This window comes from Podarcis melisellensis (assembly GCF_964234715.1).
Source record: "Podarcis melisellensis genome assembly, chromosome: 4".
Lineage (NCBI taxonomy): Eukaryota > Metazoa > Chordata > Lepidosauria > Squamata > Lacertidae > Podarcis > Podarcis melisellensis.
The window spans coordinates 57,836,456-57,861,795 of NC_138531.1; the positions used below are offsets into that span (position 1 = coordinate 57,836,456).

Below are 25,340 nucleotides of genomic sequence, written 5' to 3' on the forward strand. Positions count from 1 at the left end.
GCATGCCATATATTCTACCTGGACATAACATCTGCCATGGTGGAGGAGCAGGCAAGTACCTCACCCTGTTCCTCACCTCCACTCTATTTGTAATACATGGTGTTGACACTCCATGTTTCTGTGGAGACCCAAATCACACATCTCTTCCTCCTGTAAAAAGTTTTCATAAATTTAAACCCAGTTTGTAAGACACATGGTGCCGAAAACACAATATTTTTCTAACGAAAATAGGATGTCTCCAATTAAATCAGTGACCTACACCTTTTTAAATGGCTTTTACACTACAGAATCTGATTCATGGCACCTGAAAACCAATATTTAGATCAGAGTTCCCATTTGGAAAACAACGGGCCCTAAAAAAAGCACCACTAACAGGCATATTCTTGAAATCTTCATAAATTAGCAGCTATGTAATCTTGCTACCCTCTTGTGGACAAGCATGAACTCTTGCACCATTTCAATTTGAAATGCAAAAAAGCAAGAGTCCCAAGCACTTTCATGTAGACTATCCCTTTTTTAAAAAAAGGATTTGAAATTAAAGCCAGGTTCAAGACAGCTAATCCACAAGTTCAGGATTTATCCACACAATGACTCCTGTGCACAGGGTGGCTCTGAGGTACAGATTGCTATCCCACTGAGAAAATACAGTACGGTACTTAATTATCCACTGAGCATAAAAGATATTTAATACAGTGGTACCTCGGGTTACATACGCTTCAGGTTACAGATTCCGCTAACCCAGAAATAGTACCTCAGGTTAAGAACTTTGCTTCAGGATGAGAACAGAAATCGTGCAGCGGCCAGAGGCCCCATTAGCTAAAGTAGTACCTCAGGTTAAGAACAGTTTCATGTTAAGAACGGACCTCCGGAACGAATTAAGTACTTAACCCGAGGTACCACTGTACTTGTTTCGGAGCACACTACATATACAGATATTAAAGTCGCTACCAAATTTGGTAGTCCGGTTGACCTTGTTAGTTGGGCCTTCTGGTCTCAATTCAGATACTTTTTTCAAGTATGCAAACTGCTGGAACCACTTTTATGTCTGTATGTCTTTAAAACAAGATGACATGCAAGTAGGAAACATGGGAACCTCACCCACTATGCCGATGTGGGGAACCTTTGGCCCATGGCTAAGAGACGGGGTATAAATGAATCATGTGGTGTCTTCCTTAGCAAGGCTTTCTCTTCCTTCTAATCATTATACTTTAACAATGCTGTCTATCAGTTTAGACAGAAGAGGCATTAGGCTAGCTGGCCTGTAATATTTTCCTCCATCTTGGATACCTTTTCAAAAAATGATTGCTTGTTAACTGCCTTCTAATTTTCCAAAAAAGAGCTTGATTTAAGTGAGGAGTAGTTATTGTCATCGTCATCCGAATATTTTAATTCTTTAAGGATTTTTGGGTGTATGCAAAGCCCAGTGATCTAAATGTTATACAATGATTATGTTTCTTGGGCTTTTAGAAAGAATTGAAAGTGTTTCCCTCATATATATATGAGCCATTTCTCACTTGGTTGTTCCTTGCATTCGCTATTATAAGACTCTAAACCCTAGGGTAAAAAGGTAAAGGTAAAGGTACCCCTGCCCGTACGGGCCAGTCTTGCCAGACTCTGGGGTTGTGCGCCCATCTCACTCAAGAGGCCAGGGGCCAGCGCTGTCCGAAGACACTTCCGGGTCATGTGGCCAGCGTGACATCGCTGCTCTGGCGAGCCAGAGCTGCACACGGAAACGCCGTTTACCTTCCCGCTAGAAAGCGGTCCCTATTTATCTACTTGCACCCGAGGGTGCTTTCAAACTGCTAGGTTGGCAGGCGCTGGGACCGAAAGACGGGAGCGCACCCCGCCGCGGGGATTCGAACCGCCGACCTTTCGATCGGTAAGCCCTAGGCGCTGAGGCTTTTACCCACAGCGCCACCCGCGTCCCTAGGGTGGTATCTAACAAAGTAGTTCTGCTAGTGCAAGGATTTTTGTTGTGCAACGGAATTTACCCTTCCTCTCATCTCCGCACCTGCCCCCTTGCTGTCTCCAAATCTGCTCTAGAAGGCTGGGGAAAGACACAGAACAGTGTTAGGGGGTGTGGAAGAAGAAAAAGAGAGGGAGGAGTTCTGTTGTGCAGCCAGAAGTCCTTGTGATAAATGAACTCTTTTTTGCATACCACACACAGTCTAGTTTTAAGAAGAAGGTATCTGAAGAAGTGTGCATGCACACAAAAGCTCATACCAATAACAAACTTAGTTGGTCTCTAAGGTGCTACTGGAAGGATTTTTTTTAGTTTTATGAATGTACTGTTTTCTTCCACCTTCATTGGGCCATCATGTATAGTAATTAGAAACTTTATGGTAGTTGGAAAATTTCAAACACAGTTTGTAGCAAACCATAGTATACTGAATAACCAAAAAAGGGCAGACTATCATTTGTGACATGAACACAAAGCACTAAGGCTTCTTAGGATTCATTTTCATACCAACAAGTCATGTTTTGGTATTACATTTGAATGATCCTATATTTTTAATGCTCCAAAAAATGAGGGTGTGTTTTTTAGTTAGGTTGTCAGCTCTGTTTATCCTCCATAAGGGACAGTAATTCATCTCAGTTATGACACAATAAACCAGCTGGCTGCAAATGTTTTGTAGCTTTTTAAATACCTGCTGGTGTACATCAGTTATATACACTTCACTATAAACAGGTTCAATGTGATTAAAAAGTAGCCCTCTCTCATAAGATAACAAATGGCCATATTTCAAACTGGACTAGGTCCCCCGCAAGGACTTGCAGTCTTCTGCTTAAAAAATGGTGCTCTGTATCGATTCATATATGAACACAGCTAATCTGTAATCTTCTGGTTTTGTTTCTATTCCATTTAATACTCATTTTGTCCACTAGAGGTCAGCATAAAAAGTAACAATTGAAGAGGATTTCAATGCTAGCTATTCATTGAAATATTGTAAAGTGCATGATAAAGTATTTTATAACATATCTAGAGCCATGCCAAACTGGAGGAAGGGGTGGCTTTCATGAACACATTGACTAGTTTTCATTGCTATATACATCCTTCAGTTTTGTATGTGCACTATACAAATACATACATGAGTCATTGTTAAATACTAAGAACCTAAAAAAAAGCCTGTGGGATCAAGCCAGTGGCCCATTTAGTCCAGCATCTGGTTCTCAAGTTACCAGCCAAATGCCTGTGGGAAGCAGGAACTGTGTGCAACCGCACTTGGCCACCTGCAGTTCTCAGCAATGGCTGTTCAGAGACATACTGCCTCTAACAGTGAAGATACAACATAGCCATCATGGCTAATAGCCATTGATAGCTTAATATTCCATGAATTTGCATAGGTAAAGGTAAAGAGACCCCTGACCATTAGGTCCAGTCGTGACCGGCTCTGGGGTTGCGGCGCTCATCTTGCTTTATTGGCCGAGGGAGCCAGCGTACAGCTTCCGGGTCATGTGGCCAGCATGACTAAGCCACTTCTGGTGAACCAGAGCAGCGCACGGAAACACCATTTACCTTCCCGCTGGAACAGTACCTATTTATCTACTTGCACTTTGACATGCTTCCGAACTGCTAGGTTGGCAGGAGCAGGGATCGTGCAACGGGAGCTCACCCTGTTGCAGGGATTCGAACCGCCGACCTTCTGATCAGCAAGTCCTAGGCTCTGTGGTTTAACCCACAGCGCCGCCTGCATTCCATGAATTTGCCTAATCCTCTTTAAAAGCCAGCCCACTGGGTCCTCTTCATTACCTCCTGACAGAAGGATTTCTGAAACTCTCACCTTTTTAAAAAAGAAAAGCAGCCTAACACAGTGCATACATTCTTCAAGTTCTTCCTGTGTGCTGTGGTGATGATAGGATTTTTATATATATTTACTTATTGCCACAACTTGTTTTCTGTTATTTTAGTTGCAAAGCCAAGAATTTACATTCCAGGAATCTACTAGAAAAAAATGACTTTTAAAAGTTATGTATCTGCCTGTTTCTAAATGCAGCATAGGCTATGCTGCTGGCTGTGAGGCAACCCTTGGTTGCCTGAATTTCAAAAGCAACAAGAAAAATGGTACTTAGATTTCAAAGGTGACTTTGCTGGGCAGTAGTTCTAAATAACACCCACGTTTTTAAAATTTTTATTTTTAAAAAATATAACCTCTAAACAACCAAACAACTGATGGAACAAAGATACTACTGGCTGTGAAAAAGACTACAAAAGCTTGCTCTCCTCACATGGAGAGTTTCGTTTTTATTCTATGAGAAAGATGGAGAAAGATGGAGGTGTTCATGGTGAGTTCCAGCACCTCTTTATCTCAAAAAGTAGCATTGCTCTCAGGCATTACGCATTGTAGGGGTGGGGAAGAATTTGGCTTGGTCTACATTTTAATGTGAACCTACTTAATTCTCATTGAAACAATATGCAAACTTGAAACACAATGCTCCTTCGAAATGCATAGTTCATCTAATTTGGGCATACAGGTCTCCAGCCAAATAATGTGTACAAAAATGTGTATAATCTATATCCATAATCTATAGTGTGACAGGATGTCTGTTAGGCCCACAAAAATATCAAAAATAGTGAACAAACTTTAGAGTTCTCCAGAGATCTTTGTTGGGCTGGGTGTAAAGCAAAGAAGGCAGACAGGTTTTGGGTGGAGAAAAATTTCAGCTAAACACTGAAGCCTTGGAGACTTATAAGAGCCTAACCTATTAAATCTGCTAGCTTGTACCATAATCCAGAGGTTTTCAATCTTTTTGACTCCACGGCTCCCTTGACCAACTACATTCGTTCTGTGGCACCCCAGTGGGGCTCAGGAGCCTAGTTGGGTCACCCCTTGCCTGCAGAGCTGGCAGCCTCTCACCATTTTTCAAACACCCTCCCTTGTGGAGTGTTCCCTCAACCTCATCTCCTCTCCCCTTTCCTTGGGAGTCCTCTGGGCAGCCACAGCTGCTGCCCCTGGCCTCTGAGCTGCCCCCCTGCCCCAAAGAGAAGTGTCTCCTCACACTGCCCCACAGGGGCCTGGGAAGCACCCCCTGGCCAGATCCAGAGGCATCATTCACCTGCGGAGCTTGTAGCCAGGGCTGCTGCAACAAACAGCTGTGCAGGCCTTTGGGAGGCAGAGACGCAAGAGGGTATCAGAGAAGGGTGGGAAGGAAAAAGGGACAGAGACCAGTGTTGTCCGTGGCACCCCTGACCATCATTCAAGGCACCCCAGGGTGCTACGGCACACTGGTTGAAAACCACTGCATAATCCATGAGTTGCAGACCTTGTGACTTTAACCCCAAGTCAGCCTTCTTCTCATTAATCCATTTTGTTTCTGGTCAGCACAGCTACCTTTTGCTTACTGTGTGACAATAAAAAATTAACATCGTTTGGTGAGATGAACACGCATGTTACATCACGTCTTAAACTAATCAAAATCTGAAGGAAATGAACACCAAATCTTCAGTTCAGTTCTCCTCAAAGGAAACACTTTTGGGAGTTACTTTCCCTTGATTTAGTTTTCAAATGTGCAGTTACAATTCATAATTAAGCATGCTGCATTTTGATCAAGCAAATGAAAGTAGGGAAGGAAAGCTGATTTTTCTGAGGGAAAAATGATCAGAGTAAACAGATGGCAAGCAAAAGAGAAAAGCATGATACAACTCGGTTTAATTAGCATTCAGTGTGACAGTGAGACTGGCTTAGCACTTGCTGAACTTGGCGCTGGGTTGGCAATCTCAACTGCAAAGCTACAGAAATATAACATACTTCTGTTTGATTAACAAGCAACTTATGGCATGAGCCTCAGAGCGTGCTGTGAGGCAATAGAAGGGCGGTGGCTTATATAATCAACTATTCTGAGATAATAAATCCTGGACTCAGTACAAAAATAATTTGTTCACATATCCCAGAAGTGAATTACAGGGAGAAATGAGCTGAAACGTTGATGAAAGTCAGCATCTCATAGAAATGCCTCTTTCATAAAGTTTCATGGTGTGATTTTTTTTTTTCTATAAAGAAATCCAAATGGGTGGAGTTTGCAAGTCCGCTTTCAGATCACCTTCTTCCTACCAAGTTGAAAAAACAAGGTCCAAAGTGTGGTGTGCTGCATGTGTTGGGATGGTGACATGTTGGGTCAGCCCCACAGTCTTCATGGCAACCATGAAGTGCTGAGCCACCCCATAGCCAGTCCCCTCGACAGGGATGTTGAAGTTCCCCAAAATAAGCAGGCTGTGAGTCCTCAACACGGCCTCTGAAACCAGCTCTGTCAGCTCAGGTAAGGAGACTGCTAAACAGCAGAATCCCTAATCTGTCCTGATTGACCAGCACACACTCTAGGACCCCCACATAAACACCCCAACTGGGGGGAGGAGAGAGAGGGGGAGAGAGAGAGCGCACATTTATATAGACCACGGTAACTCCCCCTCCCAGGACGCGGGTGGCACCGTGGGTTAAACCACAGAGCCTAGGATTTGCCAATCAGAAGGTCAGCGGTTCGAATCCCTGCAACAGGGTGAGCTCCTATTGCTTGGCCCCTGCTCCTGCCAACCTAGCAGTTTGAGCACATCAAAGTGCAGGTAGATAAATAGGTACCACTCTGGCGGGATGGTAAACAGCGTTTCCGTGTGCTGCTCTGGTTCACCAGAAGCGGCTTAGTCATGCTGGCCACATGACCCGGAAGCTGTAGGCCGGCTCCCTTGGCCAATAAAGTGAGATGAGCACCGTAACCCCAGAGTTGGTCATGACTGGACCTAATGGTCAGAGGTCCCTTTACCTTTACCTAACTCCCCCTCCCAGACCCTCAAGTCTGCACGGAATACTCAGGTGAGCACCATTGGGTGAGAAAAACTCCACCTTGCTCACCCACCCAGGTCTCAGTGATGCAGGTCAGATCAGCCTCCTCATCCACAATCTGATCATGTATGAGGGAGGTCTTGTTCAGAGGTGACCTGGTGTTCAGCAGCAGCAGCATCTGCAGACCCAACAGCTGCCTGATAAGACAACAACTTCCCAGGCTGGAGGAGGAATGGGCACACGGCAGAGTCACTGTCAGTGCTGTGTACCCCTTACCCGGCCTGTCTCACCTTCCACACCATACCTCCTCCTTCCCTGAACCACTGCAACTGTCCCCTTCCTCTCCCTAGCTCCTCTCTTCCCAGGCACATCTCCCTTCCCTCAGAAAAATAACCCACACAAGTTAACCCCCCAGTCCAAGATTCTGTTCAGCAGCTTCAGCTTTTGTCAGTCAGGGCTCAGCCCTCCTAGACCAGGGGGGAAAGGTCTGCCAGGCAAGAAGCAGGTCCTCCAGGACTCACAGCCAGGATTTCCCTGGTTTCATAGTTTGATGTTGCTTCCAGAGGACTTGTTTAGTGAAAATTCATCCTGCTTTGTTTGCCCACAGTACCACTTACCTCTGGGTAAAATATGCAGAGGATTATGCTGCCAGGCTACAAATCTACATCCTAGTCTGGAAGTAAGTCCATTGAACACAGTGGGGATTACCTCTGAGCAGACATGTATAGAATTGCACTGGCAGGGTTTTGAAGAAGGCCAGGCATGGTGTTGTGTTAAACGGAGTCAGGAAGCATCTGAACTGAAGGATTATTTCCTCCAACCTGCTGAGTTATTTTCAAGTACATGAGGCGGATTGACAAAGCAAGTTGCCACTTTCTAAACTAACTTCAGGGCCATCAACCACTATTTCTCCTTGACTTGGCGAACTAAAACTTTTTAATTAACATCAACAGAAATTAGGCCAGTGTCGACAATGAGCCTAATGCTGCCTGACATTTCCCACAGACTAAGACTCAGCTTGAACATACAGCAGTGCGTCTTTTTAATCTTAATTAAGTAAACACAATCAAAAACAGCCTTTACATTCCATTTAGTTCACTGCAGAAAACATGTGTTTCTCTCAGCTAAACGTGGCATATACTGCCATGGCTTTTTATAGGCCGCAGGACTGATATATCTGATGACTGAAATCGACCATGCACTTGGTAATACGTATTTCCAACATTTCATATGCTATGTATCATCAGAAAACACTCCCTCTGGATTGATTTTACAACCATTTTTACAGTAAAATAAAATACTATGTTGAAATGAGAAATACTTGAAGCATTTACACAGAGGATCCTAGATTGGCTCTGAACATGTGCTAAGTACATTTCCTTCACTGCAGCTAGCCTTATTTTCTGTTTTAATGCTAAGATAACAAGGTGAAACTATGCAGAACTGGACAAATTAACTGGAAAAATCAGACTTCAAAGAGACCATAAGTTTCTAGAGGACTGGGAAAAATTCAGAGAATATTTGAAGACTGTATGTGAGGAACAAACAATGCTAGTGTGTTTTAAAAAAGCTTTGTGAAAAAAATAAGGAATATTGCAAGAATGTAAATGAGGACAGAAAAACTTTACTTAAAGGCGATACTATAATTAAGGAATGTGAAGATAGAAATTTAACTACGGATGATTGTCAGAGGAGTTGAGGGAGGTTCAATAAGTCAAAATATGTGATGTGGAAAATTGTATGATTGGAGATATTATGGAAAAAATTAATAAAAAATCTATTAAAAAAAAGATAACAAGGTGAAATGCCTGAGAGGCCAAGCATTTGTATGTCTCTTGGTCCTGTCAAGGTGAGCAAAATTATTTGTGTATTTAGAGGTGACTTTGACCTAACTCTAGTGTGATCTAGTGGATTTAGTGGACATAGAAGTACAGTAGACTTGGTCCTCAAAGACATAAGCTGACAGCCACATATTGGCCAGGTGTCTATATTCTGCATACACACCATACATTTAAAGGGCATCTCTTCTTCCCTGCCCCACAAAGGGGGAGAGTAATCTAGTTTGCTTTGCACAGAGCTACAACTTCCAGCCCCCTGAGCAAACTCTGCTTCAGGTAGTGACTTAGATGTATGGCGTGTACACCGTCCTACTCTGTAATTGGGGGACAGGTGAGTAACTGGCAAGCTGAGAGTTTTTATTCTTCTCTAGGCATATCACTCTCTCTGTGTATGTTGGTTTTAGTTTCTGTGGCTTTTAAACAGAGTAATTCAAATCTCTTGAAGGCCTTAACCAAAATTTAAATGAGTGCATTACATGGTTAATGGACTCTTAATATCTAATGAGCAACTAAAAGAGAGATAGTTTACTGCTTATGTTTTTCCCCATCTGCCTACAAAGGCTGTGGAGTTTTATTAATTAACTATCCCTTTATGTTAGCAGCCGGATCAACTGCAAATCATCACCATACATTATTTGGAATAGTTGCCCCTGAGTAATCCAAACCATATCCTGAATGTAGTTTAAACAGGATGCTTTAGCCAAACGACATTATCATCCTTAAGTATACCTCTAGTGCATTGTATGGGAGATGAAACTGAGCCTCTTAACTACTCCAGATTAGCACCCACATAGTGCCAACCATATCAGGAAAATGTGTTAGGAAAAATATCTACAGGCTCCAAATGACTTTGGAGTCATGAATAAAAGCTTCAAGGCAGGATGTGTTCCTGCTTTTAGATAAGTGCTAAAAATGCAAAAGACATTTGTCGTGACTGCCAAACAAAACTGGCACAAAGCTTTTAAATCCTTAAATACAGTTAATTGTTCACAGGAAAACATAGGGAGCATGTCAAACAGCTTTGTTTTGTTTTCATATCAGGATAGAACCTCAGAGGAGGACAGAATTTAAGTACTTGCTTAGTGAATTTTAAAATATTTAGGCCATGTAATACACACTCCATGTGGAGAACATTAATTCTACAGGCATAAATTAAACATGAGCATTCCTAGCAATGGTCTAAAATGCTATTGCATGCCACCCTAATCTCAGATTCCAGGGATTCCAGGCACTCACCCAGGGTGTGTGTTTTATTTTGGAAATGAAGCACAGTGGAGACTGTGGTGTCTTTATGATATATGGTTTATTTATACATACATATATACACAACCTGAAACCTACAATGGAGGGGCTCACAGCATTAACAACCCAAAAGGTTTCTCGCATATGTGCAGCCTTGGATTCAAACCGACATCAAACATTGTGTTCTGCTTCTCTGGCTTTGCAACTTGCTGCCTGCCTTCTCCATGGCATCACTCCTAACTCTGCTCTAAGCTTCTAGCTCACATTGCTTCTAACTCTCTACACTAATCTTTGGCTGGAGAACCTGGAGAAAGGATGGGGGTGGAGGAGAAGAGAGACATGAAGGATGAGTTGGCGAGTCCTGGCATCCAAGCCATGTGTGTGCCTGTTCGCTGTTCTCTGAACTTGCCCAGCTGCTAGCATAACTCAGAGGATTAGAGACATGCATAGAACAAGAAAACAAACCCAGCAGCTATTGTGCAACAGAACAACAGGAGCTGAGTACAAAAGCCAATGCTGGCTGTTCCATATAATCTGATCTTCCATTGTAGAAGGCTGTAGAAATGAGCTAGTGCCTACTTCAAAATACATCAGCACCTGTTCTGAAATACTTCTTTAAAGTAGATAATTTACTTCTGGCTCTCCCCCACCCCTATGTATATGCTTCCTATTCTAAATATTTGTTTCATATTTAGCCAAGAAGATAGAAATTTGTTGGAACAAGAGTCCACTTCAGCATTTTAATTAAAGCTTCTCAAATATAGAGTCCCCTCACAGGCATAGTATATGTAGCTGCTGGCTGAGAGCTGTTTGTCAGTTTGGTTACAACTCTGCAGGGAGATCAGAGTGGCTGGGGCAACCCAGTCAGATGAGCGGGGCACAAATAATAAATTATCACCGTCGTCATCGTCGTCATTCTTCAGATTCAACATTTAGGCTGAAAGTCTGGTGCAAGTCCTATTCTAGAAGCACAGACCGATTTGCTTGCATACTAATAATCTGCCGGAAATCAATACATTAGGCTTTTCTTGGCTAAGTCCCCCGTTCTCTTTGATCAAGATGTTGGTGGGGCATCTATACAAGGTATTTGTGCAGGGTTTAATTATTTATATATATATATATATATATATATATATATATATATATATATATATATATATTTGTAATTAGCAGTGTATTCAAAATATTTATAAAGAAGCCATGAGCCTGAGTGGCAGAATGATAGTGACTGACTGAGGGGGGAAATAATTTAAAAGAAGCTGTGCTTCAGATCAAATTCTGTTCAATCAGTTGTTGTCTGTAGCTTCTTATTTTTATTGCAGGTGCTATGCACTCCACTGAAAACTTTTATGAAGACTGTAGTTTGCTATACAGTAGTTATGGTTTAACTACCATAGAGATCAAAGTAGGGGGGTCTGTGGCTTGGATTTGAAAAATAGGGAGTCCTCAGTAATTAGCTAATTGGAAACCACTGTACTGGTGCATTTTGACCATATATTACATGTTCTGCTGGACCTTAATAGCGTGTTCATTTAAAAAATGGCTCCAGTTCTTTACAAATAGTCCATAATTGCATAGAATGTAGACTGAAAGTAGCTAACGTGTTGCTATCCAAATGTTATTGGACTGCAACTCCCATTGTACCTTATCATTGTCCAGAATAACTAAGGCTAATGGGAGTTGGAGTTCAACAATATCTGAAGGACACTACATTTGCTACCCCTGGTGTCGACAATATTTTAACAGGGTAACATTCCAAACACCAGCACCAGCACCCTGAAGTCATAGAATCATAGAATTGGAAGAGACCACAAGGGCTATCGAGTCCAACCGCCTGCCAAGCAGGTAACACCATCAGAGCACTCCTGACATATGGTTATCAAGCCTCTGCTTAAAGACCTCCAAAGAAGGAGACTCCACCACACTCCTTGGCAGCAAATTCCACTGTCGAACAGCTCTTACTGTCAGGAAGTTCTTCCTAATGTTTAGGTGGAATCTTCTTTCTTGTAGTTTGGAACCATTGCTCTGTGTCTGCTTCTCTGGAGCAGCAGAAAACAACCTTTCTCCCTCCTCTATGTGACATCCTTTTATATATTTGAACATGGCTATCATATCACCCCTTAACCTCCTCTTCTCCAGGCTAAACGTGCCCAGCTCCCTTAGCCCTCATAAGGCATCGTTTCCAGGCCTTTGACCATTTTGGTTGCCCTCCTCTGGACTTAAATGCTATTGTCCTGCAATAGATAACTCGTATGGGACTTCTTTTGGTCTGGTTTAGTTTGGAGCACTAGCTTATCAAGTGCCCTTAAGCACTTTATATTAAGCTACCATAACCCATTGATGTGGTTGTCTGTGTTGCACTGCATTTCTCATTTCTGGCCATGTCCCAACACATATTCAGAACATGAGTAGGGCAAAGCAACAGTTGAAGCAGTTCTGATAAAGCTGTTCTTCTGGGGTATGACATCTGTGTGAAACTAATTTACATTGTGAAGCAAAATAGACTTTGATTTTTATACCTCATAGAAAGAAAGTCATTGTCTCGTTAATTTAACATGTCTCATTTCTTCTGAGACAAAGAACTAAAGCACTTGGCAATTCCCTAGACACTAAAGGATAACATAATAATGCTATCTACCTTTGCAGCATTAATTTATAGTTTAAAGTTTAAATTGAAGACAAGGAAATACAATTTCAGTCTTGTTTTTCTTCTGAAAGAAACATTCTGTCATAACTGCCTGCCTCTAAGCTCTTGGTAATGTGAGTCATTTAAAACAAAAAAGCATTAATGCTGGGGGTGTTATGTTATCTTAGTAATTTCTTTTATTTTGCTTTTATTTTCCAGCAAGTGTTAAAATATAAGCCAGGCTTACTTATTGTGTCGAGGTGATAGCCTGGGTGATGGGCAGTTAAGATAAATGAAGCAAAGGGGCTATGTGAGAGATGGCAAGATGGGCTAGAGAAAGACTCAGAGCAATGTTTGAGAGCAAAGTTTGATTTCTATTTGAATCCAAGGCTGTGGCTATGGGAGATCAATACCTTTTTGGGGTGTTGATGCTACAAGCACATCCATCGTAGGCTCAGGTTATATTTGTGTGTAAATAAACCATGTATCATGAAGACACCACATTCTCCTCTGTGCCTTGTTCCCAAAAGAAATATGAACGTTGGATGAGCACATGGAACCCCTGAAATCTCATAGTGCTCAGAGATTGGGGTGGCATGAAACAATAAAAAACTCTATCGCCAGTCAATACAACCTTATCAACCTGTTATCCTGATCCTGTGGATAAGTATGCAGAAGTGGAAACAGTCACCCTTTTCTGAGCCAAAATAAGCTCTTTCAAAAGCCCAGGACCTTCGTTAAAAAGAAATGTGTGATGCTGTGATTGTGCTACCTGGAATGGCATACTACCTGGCCCAATGCCCTCAAAGGATGTTTGCTGGTGGTGGCTATTTCCAACAGAGTGACTCTGTGCCACCCTGTAATGCCAGTGTGACTGGCTGCACACTGACGCAGCGAGGGCAGACATATTCACGTTGCAGGATTCTTGTGGTGGTTGTGCTCCCAGGCCGAGCGCTTAAACAGAGTGGATCTTGGGGCCAGTTTTTATCTGCAGCTTCCAATGTACTTTTATAGCTGCCTAAGAAAGAATGACTGGTTGTGATAGGGTGTCACTTTTATGAAGTGCATATCAGTAAAAAGAGGACAGGAAGAAACCGATCGCCAGAGAAGTGCTGAAATATTTCCATTCTTAGAAGACTTGTGCACTTAACTGAGCTATGTTGAGGACCGAACAAGATTTTTACACAAAGGCATGTGAACTGTAGCAATGTCTTGTTTCACTGGCAAAAGCAGTAGGATTCTGCCCTTTGTACTGTTAAACTAGCTGAAGTCAGGATGAGAAATTAGGAGATCTGAAATTTCAATAAATCTGAACAATTATTCATTAAACTTCATAGGGATTTTGTTTTTATTTGATTTCTGGTATGCATAATTGTCATAGACATAGGAAGCTGCATAACAGCAAATCTGACCATTGGTCCATCTAGCACAATATTGTCTACACTGACTGGCAGCAGTTCAGCAGGGTTTTAGATAGAAGTCTTTCCTGCCCTATGTGGAACTGGAAACACTGGAAGCTGAACTTAGAAGAAGAAGAAGAGTTTGGATTTGATATCCCGCCTTTCACTCCCTTTTAAGGAGTCTCAAAGCGGCTAACATTCTCCTTTCCCTTCCTCCCCCACAACAAACACTCTGTGAGGTGAGTGGGGCTGAGAGACTTCAAAGAAGTGTGACTGGCCCAAGGTCACCCAGCAGCTGCATGTGGAGGAGTGGAGACGTGAACCCGGTTCCCCAGATTATGAGACTACCGCTCTTAACCACTACACCACACTGGCCCTTCTACATGTAAAGTTTGTGCTTTACAACTGAGCAGCGGCCCTTTCTGTCATATTTAACATGCACATTTTCCATCACCAATAGGTCTAGAAACTTTTTTTTAAAGAAAGGTGGCATCCTCAGAATTCTTACAGAACCAATGATCTTAACCCCAACCTTCCTTTTTGCTCCATGATTCTGGTTTGGCTGGAAATACCCTACAACCTAAGTCCAGATAATTATTTTATTTTATTTTATATATATATATTTATATGCTACTTTTTTCTTCCAAGGAGCCTATGGTGGATGATATACACGGTTCTCCTGCAGCCCTTTTCTTCCTTACAACAACCCTAAAACAAAAATACCAGCAGTAATTTGATATTGTGGTAAAGTGAGGAGTGATGACTCTACATTCCTTTTTTTTTTTTTTTGCAGTGATTACAATAGTTTTCAGATTAACTCATAGTTATGTACAGTTACGATTATGCTAGTTGCTTTAAAACAAAGAAGCCCTCTGAAATTTGGCATTCCAGTGGTTTATTTTTACTTTAAGGTGAACCACCAGGCACTGGCAGGAAGAGTAAACAAAGTAAAGAACAAATTTATTTATAGCTATCAAAGATGTTGGTGATGGTGATATTTTACAGAACAGAAAAATCCAAAAGCACTCTGGTACATAGATTCCTTGGAAGCATTTGCCAACTTGCCTTTCTCATTCAGAAGTGCAATGGTACTCCCTAGTGGAAGACCTCAGCAACTACTATTTCTCATTCATTAGTTAAGAAACAGTTGGAAATACACCATGCAAACTTTTTGCTTCCGAGGACATGGGAGATTATCATTGGAGAACGACACTGGTTGGATCTGGACCACAAATAATTTACACAGATAGGTGTGCAAGACAGTAAGAGGGCTAGTACATTTTAGGAAATTGCTTGAAAGATGGAGTGCTCTCTATCAATGCCGCTTGTGCTAGCAAAGCTGTAGATCTGAGAAACTGGGTGCTTCTCTATTTTCAAAAGGAAAACAATCACTGCTTTGCTGTTCCTGTACACTTTGATGCCACATGAGATCTTCTACACTTGGCACAAAGGAACATAATTGCTCTGTAAAGAGCTTCCTGAATCACCATCTTAAGACTGGGCACATTACAGACATGTCTCTGCCATTCCCTTTACAAATAGCACCTTTTAATATATATTTTCCCAATTGCCGCTCCACTGACTCACACCATCTTTTTCTTTAGTTCTGTGAAACATGAAAGTTACACCGTTGTTTTGTGACATTCACTTGGCCCTCCTCAATAAGGCATCACTATACTTTCTCCTGTTTCCGTTCCTTTCCTCACAGACCAACATGGCTGCCTGCATTTTTAATCTATGAAGCATAGCTGATGACACAAAGTGTTATCATGGAAACCCATGATCAACTAACTGGGATAAACTAGTCAACCCCTACGCAGAAGCTCATGTGTAAAATCAAAAGGGAGAGCTAAGTTATTTGTCCCCAGCCCCAAATCATGAAGGGCTTGAACAGGGCAGCATCCTGTACTCATGAAGGTTTTCCCCATGATTCAAGACCCCCGTTTATTCAGGGTTCTGAGGCTCTCTGAACCCTGATCCCTCTTATACAGGACGCCTCCACAGATACACAAGGTTCCTCACACCAGCTGAAAATTCCTGAAGGGAACAGAGGAGTCACCTGGATCTGGGTGATAAGAGCTAAACCATACAGGCCTGTTCTACCTGTATTTCTCTTCAGGCCATAGCACCTGAAGGAACTTTAAACCATGCAGAGAGAACTTGTGAGTATAGAAGGCTCCCAGCATCAGAAATTTGCTCTCCACAAGGCAATGGGGCAAGGAGTTTATTGCATCAGTTCCAATTGCCTGGCCATATTACATTGCCTTGGATGTTTCCTGAAGACATATCTTTTTGCCTAGGCTTCCACCTCACCATCAGATTGAAGGTCACAAAATGCCTTTACAACTAATCCAGGGAAGCCCCTCACTCCATTTTATCCTCACAATAACCCTCTGAGGTAGATTAGGCTGAGGGACTCTGACTGGCCCAAGATCACATGAGTTTCATGGTCTACTGGGGATTAGAACCCTGATTTCCCAGTTCCTAGTCTGGCACTCTAACTGGCTCTTAGCCCAGTAAGCACTGAGCATGCTCAGTAGTCAGGAAATATTGACAGTAAAGAAAGTAAAATGGACAGGAAATGGAAACACCTGCTGGCACTCTTAACAGGAGCACTCCTGCTGGGAGATAAGGATGCCCTGCAACATCTTGTTACAGATTCTGCTTCTCCAAGTATAGACCTGAGCTGTAATATTTCTTTTTAATAAAGAGCAATGCTTCTTCTCTTCTCCCATCCTAACCTTGGTTATTCCAACAGCCTCTCTCTTATAAGCATATCTCAGTCCTGCAGATTATATATCTGCAGTTCTATCTACTAAAGACCCACTGCATCTCCAGTTCCCATTATCATAGATACATAAAATTATAGAAAGGTAGAGTTTATGCGCCAATATTACTCTTTTTACATTCTTAATCAAAGTTAGCAGGAAATCCTTATCAGTTTTTATCACATTTCAAAAACTAATGTGCCAATCTTACTGTTTTTGCATTCTTAAACAAAGTCGGCAGGAAATCCTTATCAGTTTTTATCACATTTCAAAAACTAATGTAGAAACAACTTAATGTCTTCATCTGCATTTTATGCTGGCCATAAATGGATTTCATTGTTGCCTGTCTGCAATGAAGTGTTGTTAAAAGTCAGTGTAGAGGTTAGCTTTTGCATTTTAAAAGGTAAAAGAATAGTGGACCAGGATTTCCCCCCCCCCCCCCCAGAAGGATAAGTATATTGCATGTTTTCCCTAAATTAACATTGTGCTTATTCGGCAACATTTAGAAACATCCTGCAACACAGACGTCACAGGAAGAACAAGAACCACCATGCTGGATCAAGACCAATTGGGAATTATAGGAATTTGCTTTATATTGAGTCAGACCATTGACTCACCTTAATTAAATCTGCAACCTTCTGCATGCAAAGCAGATTTCTCCCACTGAGTCACAGTGCCCCCCATACCAATAATCTGTATGACCTGGACATCAGGATATTACCTAGCTTTCAGGAGATCATAATTATATATATCCATTCTTCCATTCTTGGGCAAGGTGATTGAGTGAGTGGTTGCTGAACAACTCCAGGCACGCCTAGAAGAAGCGGACCATTTGGATCCCTTCCAGTCCGGATTCAGGCCTCATCATGGGACTGAAACTGACTTGGTTGCACTGGTTGATGATCTCTGGCAGGCTAGGGACAAAGGTGAGAGCTGTTTCCAAGCTCTGCTGGATCTCTCAGCGGCTTTTGACACCATTGACCATAACAACCTTCTGGACCGTCTAGAGGGGCTGGGAGCTGGGGGCACTGTTATACAGTGGTTCCGCTCCTTCCTCCTGGGCCGTGTTCAGAAGGTGGTGGTGGAGGATGAGTGTTCAGACCCCTGGGCTCTCACTTGTGGGGTGCCTCAGGGTTCCATCCTCTCCCCCGTACTCTTCAACATTTACATGCAGCTGCTGGGAGAGATATTCAGGGGGTTTGGGCTGGGTGTTCATCAGTATGCAGATGATACCCAGCTCTACCTCTCTTTCAAATCAGAACCAGTGAAGGCGGTGAAGGTCCTGTGTGAGTGTCTGGAGGCAGTTGGAGGATGGATGGCGGCTAACAGATTGAGGTTGAATCCTGACAAGACAGAAGTACTGTTTGCGGGGGGGGGGACAGGAGGGGCGCGGGTGTGGAGGACTCCCTGGTCCTGAATGGGGTAGCTATGCCCCTGAAGAACCAGGTGCGCAGCTAGGGAGTCATTCTGGACTCACAGCTGTCCATGGAGGCACACGTCAATTCTGTGTTCAGGGCAGCTGTTTATCAGCTCCATCTGGTACGCAGGCTGAGACCCTATCTGCCCATGGACTGTCTCACCAGAGTGGTGCATGCTCTAGTTATCTCTCGCTTGGACTACTGCAATGCGCTCTACGTGGGGCTACCTTTGAAGGTGACCCGGAAACTAAAACTAATCCAGAATGCAGCAGCTAGACTGGTGACTGGGAGCAGCCGCCGAGACCATATAACACCGGTCTTGAAAGACCTACACTGGCTCCCAGTACGTTTCTGAGCACAATTCAAAGTGTTGGTGCTGACCTTTAAAGCCCTAAATGGCCTCGGTCCAGTATACCTGAAGAAGCGTCTCCACCTCCATCGTTCTGCCTGGACACTGAGGTCCAGCGCCGAGGGCCTTCTGGCAGTTCCCTTGCTGCAAGAAGCCAAGTTACAGGGAACCAGGCAGAGGGCCTTCTCGGTAGTGGCACCCGCCCTGTGGAACACCCTCCCACCAGATGTCAAAGAGAAAAATAACTACCAAACTTTTAGAAGACATCTGAAGGCAGCCAGGTTTAGGGAAGCTTTTAATGTTTAATAGGTTATTGTATTTTAGTGTTTTGTTGGAAGCTGCCCAGATGGGTGGGGTATAAATAAATTATTATTATTATTATTATTATTATTATTATTATTATTATTATTATTATTATTATTATATCCCAGCCACTACTTATCTTTCATGTGTCTGAAGAAACTTTGTATTTCCCCATCAGTTTTCACATGATACCAGAATTGTTTTTCATATAATGTATTTTTTTAAATCACCAAAGATTTTTAAAAATAACAGGTAGTAATGTATTGTGTACACGATTTCAAGCATATTTTATTATTTCTAGTGGCCTCAGTAGGTGATACTAATGTATTTTGCCAAACATGACCTCATTCCTTCTGAGGAGCTTGGAGTCTTAATTCCACCTGTCATTTTTCATATTCCTATAGCCACTCTTTGCAAAGTTTGCATCACCTTGGAGAAACAATGCTACTACACACACCCTCACACCAAACATACACACAAACACACACACCTTAAACATATCTATTTCCTTGTACTAGCTCTCTGCAATGTTTATGATGTATATGCTGTAAAAGTGCTTGTTTTTAATCTATATCTTGATCAGTGTTGTGTCTACTTGCTTTTAAAGTTTGTTTGTATATGAATATTTTGTGTGGTTTTATGTAAACCACTCATAGGACAATCCAAACTCAAGATACACCAGGGTGAGAGTTTGGACTGGATGGATATTGGGCTTTCCCAGCTGAGACTGGGTTCAGCAGGTATCAGGTCCTTCACCTTGGCTGAGCCAAAGATATGCCAGCATAAAACACCCCTGCTCACTGGGGGCTCAGAAAGGTTTATGCCAGTGCAAGTCCCTCCACTCCAAGTGACAGAACAAGGAGAGGCTTGCACCTTTTCCAAACCCCTTTCAACTCACGTTATGTGACCTAGGAACCTAGTGGAACTTAAATGGCAAAACGAGTAGTATAAAACACATTCCTCCTGAACTGGGTTTGAAATAAGGGTACAGTCGTACCTTGGTTTTTGAACAGTTTAGTTCATGAATAACTTGTAATTCGAATGTCGCAAACTCAGAAGTAGGTCTTCCGGTTTGCAAACTTTGCCTCAGAAGCCGAACGTCCGGCACGGCTTCTGGACACTCCTGCAGCCAACCGAAAGCCGCGCCTCGGTTTCCGAACGTTTCGGAAGTTGAACGAACTTCCCGAATGCATTCTGTTTGAAAACCAAGATACAACTGTAATTTAAGATGGCACTGTCTGCCTGTAGTTAGGATTGTTCTGTTATCAGTTTGTGCTGGTTAAGAGGTACATAAATCTTGTTAAATAAGTTCAAGTACTAAAGAATCCTCTTTAGTAGCTCCTTTTTCAGCACCATAAATATAAGGAGAGAGCAAAATTCTGTTTCTGTAACCTTTGTTGGGAGTGGTGGGGTGGGGGGAATAAGTCAATGTGTCCTCTGTTTAAGGATGGGAAAAGCAGGGGTGGGATCTTTGCTTACTAGTGATGCTTCATTCCCCTTGCTCTCTGCCATTCTTAAATCTGCCATAGAATTTCATATGAGCGAACACACAGTCTGTCACTTACTAGGAAATCTGCCACCCCAGTTTTCATTACAATGCGACAGCCTGTTCTTCACTTGCAGGTTCTTTGCAAAATTAGTTTGGTTGTGAATTGGCTGCCAGATTAAACTGCTGTCTTGGTGGGTGTCTAATCCAAAGCAATCCGCTTTTCAGATCAGCGTCTCACCTCCCATCTAATTTGCATAGCAAAGTGGTTCAAAAGTAGTGCCACACTCTGCTCAGAAACTTCATTTTGACCTCCTCCCACTCACAATCTTCCCTTTCCACCTGTTTCAAGTACGGAATTCATCATAAAGTTTAAATCAGTCTTTCCAGGGGCTACAGTGCATATCTGCACCATTTCTGATATGACAAGTTCATGTTTGCTTCAGCATCTGATTAAAAAGGTAAAGGACCCCTGACAGTTAAGTCCAGTCGCAGACAACTCTGGGGTTGCAGTGCTCATCTCGCTTTACAGGCCGAGGGAGCTGCAGTTTTTCCGGGTCATGTGGCCAGCGTGACTAAGCCACTTCTGGCAAAATCAGAGCAGCGCATGGGAACGCTGCTTACCTTCCCGCTGGAGCAGTACCTATTTATCTACTTGCATTTTTGGTGTGCTTTGGAACTGCTAGGTTGGCAGGAGCTGGGACCAAGCAATGGGAGCTCACCCAGTTGCGGGGATTCGAACTGCTGACCTTCTGAACAGCAAGCACAAGAGGCTCAGTGGTTTAGACCACAGCGCTACCTGCATCCGCATCCAATTAGAGGCTTGCAAAGCAGCTTCTTACCTTCCCAGTTGTTTTGCTACATCATTTAATGTGACTTAGTTCCCCCTTAAGCAGAATATGAATAATCTTCCCTTTTAAATATACAAGGCGTGCATAATTTCTTTAATTCAATAGCTGTTTTGAAATAAATAAAACAACATAAGGGGGATAGATCAATGTGTATCTCCGCCTCCCAATGATTAGAATGAGGCTCACAAGAGACATTCAGCCTAACCATCTACAATTTGCTGCTACAGGCAGCTGAACTAAATGCTGATTCAGTTTATTGAAATGAATGGAACTGGATTAGGCATGTTTGTCTGCGTACACAAAGACACAAACACAGTAACTCACCATATAATCATAAAGCATGGCCACAGTGTCATTTTACTGAATTCTGACTATGATAGATGAATTCAGAAAGTTACCACAGCATTGAAAAGGTTTTCCACAAGGCTTCAGAGGCCAGTTTCAAGGAAAAGAAAAACATTGGATTCCCATAGGGAGAGTGCTTTTGATTTCCATTCTACACCACATCATGACAACTGAGACACTGCGTACCTTTGTGCATGGATCTCTTTGTTGTTGTTGCTGCAGCTCAGTTCCACTTAGATCAGACAAGCAGGAAAAATAATTCTGTTCACCTCAGTAGAGACACAGGCACATTTTTATTATTCACCTCTTTGCCCCCCCCCCTTTATCAACAGACTTGCGGAAACATTAACGAACATTTAATTGTAATCCTAAATTACAAGCCTGCATTACTTAGCATTTGGCCTAATTTAATAAAAGGGTTTCTTCTAAATACCCATTGTAGCAGCTAGGAAATAAACGGAGGGTATGAGAAAAATACAGGGAATTAGGTTCTTCTTGGTTTTGATTGGTATCTAGTTGCTCTAAGCACTCATTTTATCTCATTACATTATTGGCTAAATACTATTAATGAGGTGATTATCCTGTATATCAGCACGGATCCCAGGGTATTAGCCATATGACATGCATTTGAGATTAATTAGGTTGTTCCAACTCAATATTTGGAATTCTATCTTTATACTTCTTAGTGAATTTGATAAGATGAATTATGTATGCTCTGCCACCTTGTTATACCTTTGTTATCAGCTGTCAGTCTTCTTTGAGCCTGTCACCCCCTTCAGACACTAGTTCATGTCGTGGACCATTCACTAACATTATAACTACTTGGGCTAGGGTTTTTTTTTATTCTTCTTATTATAATAATTCCATGTCTCAGTTACCCTGAATAGACACTTAGGAAAGGATACTAGGACTCAGAAATTCACTTCACATAATGTTAAGCTAACTGAAGAGCAAGTCAAAATGACAACCTAGACACACCCCAGTCAATTATCCAAAATCCCCAGTGTCTCCCCATGTCTTGTTTGAGTTGTTCTCAACACTTTCCATGCATGCAGATTACATTTCATGAGACAAACTCTTTAAATATTTACTTGTCAGCTCAGCCTAAAAGCAAAGGACGTTACAAAAGTTCAGACAAATGAACCATATTCTGAATATCCCCATTTCATGACCTATGAAAACAGTGAGAAAAGTCATTTGCACACAAATGTAAACCTTAGCCATAGGCTGTGCTGAAAACAAATTGGATATGAGAGGCAAACAGTGATTTCTTTGGGTTAACACCATTTGCTAACATTTAAGAATGTAAAAGTATACCAATGATCTAGCTAGCTAAATATTCCATGTGACAGTAAGCAAATGCCACAGAGTGGCAAGCAGAATGTGGGAGAAATCTCTCCTTTGGTTATTCCTCAGCATCTGACAATCAAAACAGCAGGTCAAAGGATCCAAGGGAGGGGTCACGTTTATTACATTTTTATCCTAAGAGCTCAGCACAGCACCCCTGGTTGTTGCGAGGCAGCCAGGATGAAAGACAGCAACCAGACCAAGGTCACCTAGCTTCTTGGCCATGTGAGCATAGGAACTTGGATTTCCCTGATTCTTTTCCAAAGATCTAATTACTGTGCTGGATGGGCCTTTAACCACACCTTTTGATCCAGCTTATGCATTTTTGCCAAGCATGTACAGTCCCCTCCTTTCTACTGTGGACCTATATTTACTAGAGTCACATGTTTTGGAAGAAGCATATGCCTCAAATCAAATCAAATTTTATTAAACGGTCACAGACCAGATTAACTCGTACAGCTAGTCAGCAAAGCATAACACCGGAAAAACAAAGGACAATTTCAATACAGATTAGGCCATAACAGCAATTTAAAATTAGACAGCATAAATAAAATTAAGTATTTGCCTTCGCCTGCATATTAACATTGGAAAGCTCTTGTTTCCTACGCCTAATAGCGGCTACACAGAATTTGGCAACATTGATCGTAATTTCAGGAACCTTATCTTCTACCAAGGCTCTCATACGTTGGAGTTCTGGTTCATTTTTAAGCTTTTGTAGAACTGGGGCAATAAAGGTCAGGCGTAGATCCTCGTAGTAACTACAGTGCAGCAATACATGCAGACTTGCTTCCACTTCCGATGAGCCACATGGGCAAACACGTGACTCATATGGTTTGCCCTCATATCTGCCTAGCAGCAGGGCAGAGGGCAGAACGTTGAATCTGGCCAGGGTAAAGGAGTGTCTGTACTTAGGTATTTGTAAATCAGCCAGATAATTTGCGGGTGAAAACCCTCTCCCTCTCCCATGTTTATCCATTTTGCCCATATGACATTGTAACTCTATGTCCCTAATGCGTTGAAGCACTTGACTTTTGGCTCTCTCATATCCTGCCGCTATCAAGATCTGCGGGGAGAATCCCAAGCTTCTTATCTTTTCAAACAGGGAAGCTTTCCAGGTAGAATGAAAGGTGTCTAAGAGTGTTAAAGGAGCCAAACCGGCCGGGGAAAAAATGAGTTTTAACCAATAGTGTATCTTTAAAATCCACAACCGCGCGTTAACGGGTGGTTGTCCAACTTCTAAGCGGACAGCTATATTAGATACACAGGGGGGGATCCCCAATAGACACCGATAGAATTTTGTTTGAAATGCCTCCATAGGCGCAAAATTTTTAAAACTGCAAACCTGGGATCCATAAGTGAGTTGTGGGAGTATTTTTGCAGCAAAAACCTGGGAGAAAGAAGCATATGCTTCTCCAAGTTTAAAAAGGTTTAGATAGAGGTGCTGCTGGGGGAAAAAGAAGACGAGGAAATAGCTCCTTTGCAAAAGCAGCAATTTCCTTTAGCAGATAGCCTTCAATCAGCTTCCACCTCCAAGCCTCATACTACTGTTAGAAATAGTTATAAACTTAAAACACATTTGGGCAGGAAGCTGGAGTCAGCCAACGTGAAGTAAAAAGAGTTAGTTCATGATACATGTATGATGGGTCATGAACACACTGTGTCTTGGTATGCAGGCTTTTAGTGCGGTGTTGTTTAGGGTGGCGCTGTGGTCTAAACCACTGAGCCTCTTGGGCTTGCCAATCAGTGGTCAGTGGTTCAAATCTCTGTGACGGGGTGAGCTCCTGTTGCTCTGTCCCAGCTCCTGCCAACTTAGCAGTTTAAAAAACATGTCAAAGTGCAAGTAGATAAATAGGTACCGCTCCAGCAAGAAGGTAAACGGCATTTCCTTGCACTGCTCTGGTTCGCCAGAAGCGGCTTTGTCATGCTGGCCACATGACCCAGAAGCTGTACGCCGGCTCCCTCAGCCAGTAAAGCGAGATGGGCACCGCAACCCCAGAGTCCTCTGCGACTGGACCTAATGGTCAGGGGTCCCTTTACCTAACCATCTTTTTTACCTCTTAGCCACCCTTCACCATAAGGTCCCAGGGTGTGAACAGTTAATTGCAATTTCAGCACCAATATCTGTGATCCAAATTGCTCCATGTTTTAGGTCTCTGAGTGATCTTTGTTGTAATTCTCCTCATTAACCATTTATTTTGACTTCTTTAGTTTTCACATTCCCCCATCCTCGCCAGACTACAACAGCCACCCACAATTCTCTTGAGTCAGAGCTGTTCAATTACCTTCAAGAGATCTGTTTCCAAACAAGAGGTTTAAGGATTGCAGACTTCCTGAATAAGCACATTTTCTGTGGGTGAGTCAGCCAGCCCACAGAAAGAGATAATCCCTGGTAATAAACTACTGCTTTCTGCCTGAAAGAGCAACACACACCGTTTGCAGGAAGAAAGAGCAACTACCAGTTGTTGCTTTTAACAGAATGAAAGAATGTTGTCTTAGCTGACCTGCTTGTGCAGCAATCTATTTCAGGAAATCTGAGATTGAGCAATAAAAGCAATTATACCAAAATAATTTTTAAGCTACAAATGTCATTTTCA

At 42.4% G+C, this 25,340-nt stretch overlaps 1 long non-coding RNA gene across 1 annotated transcript in view; it reads left to right on the forward strand.

The window, feature by feature from the left end:
- Positions 1-6,146: 6,146 nt before the first annotated feature.
- LOC309368256 overlaps positions 6,147-25,340 on the forward strand; it is a 37,205-nt gene continuing 18,011 nt past the window's right edge. The window contains exon 1 of the long non-coding RNA XR_014167674.1: positions 6,147-6,255. This is a non-coding gene — a long non-coding RNA (uncharacterized lncRNA). The remainder of the gene's footprint in view (positions 6,256-25,340) is intronic.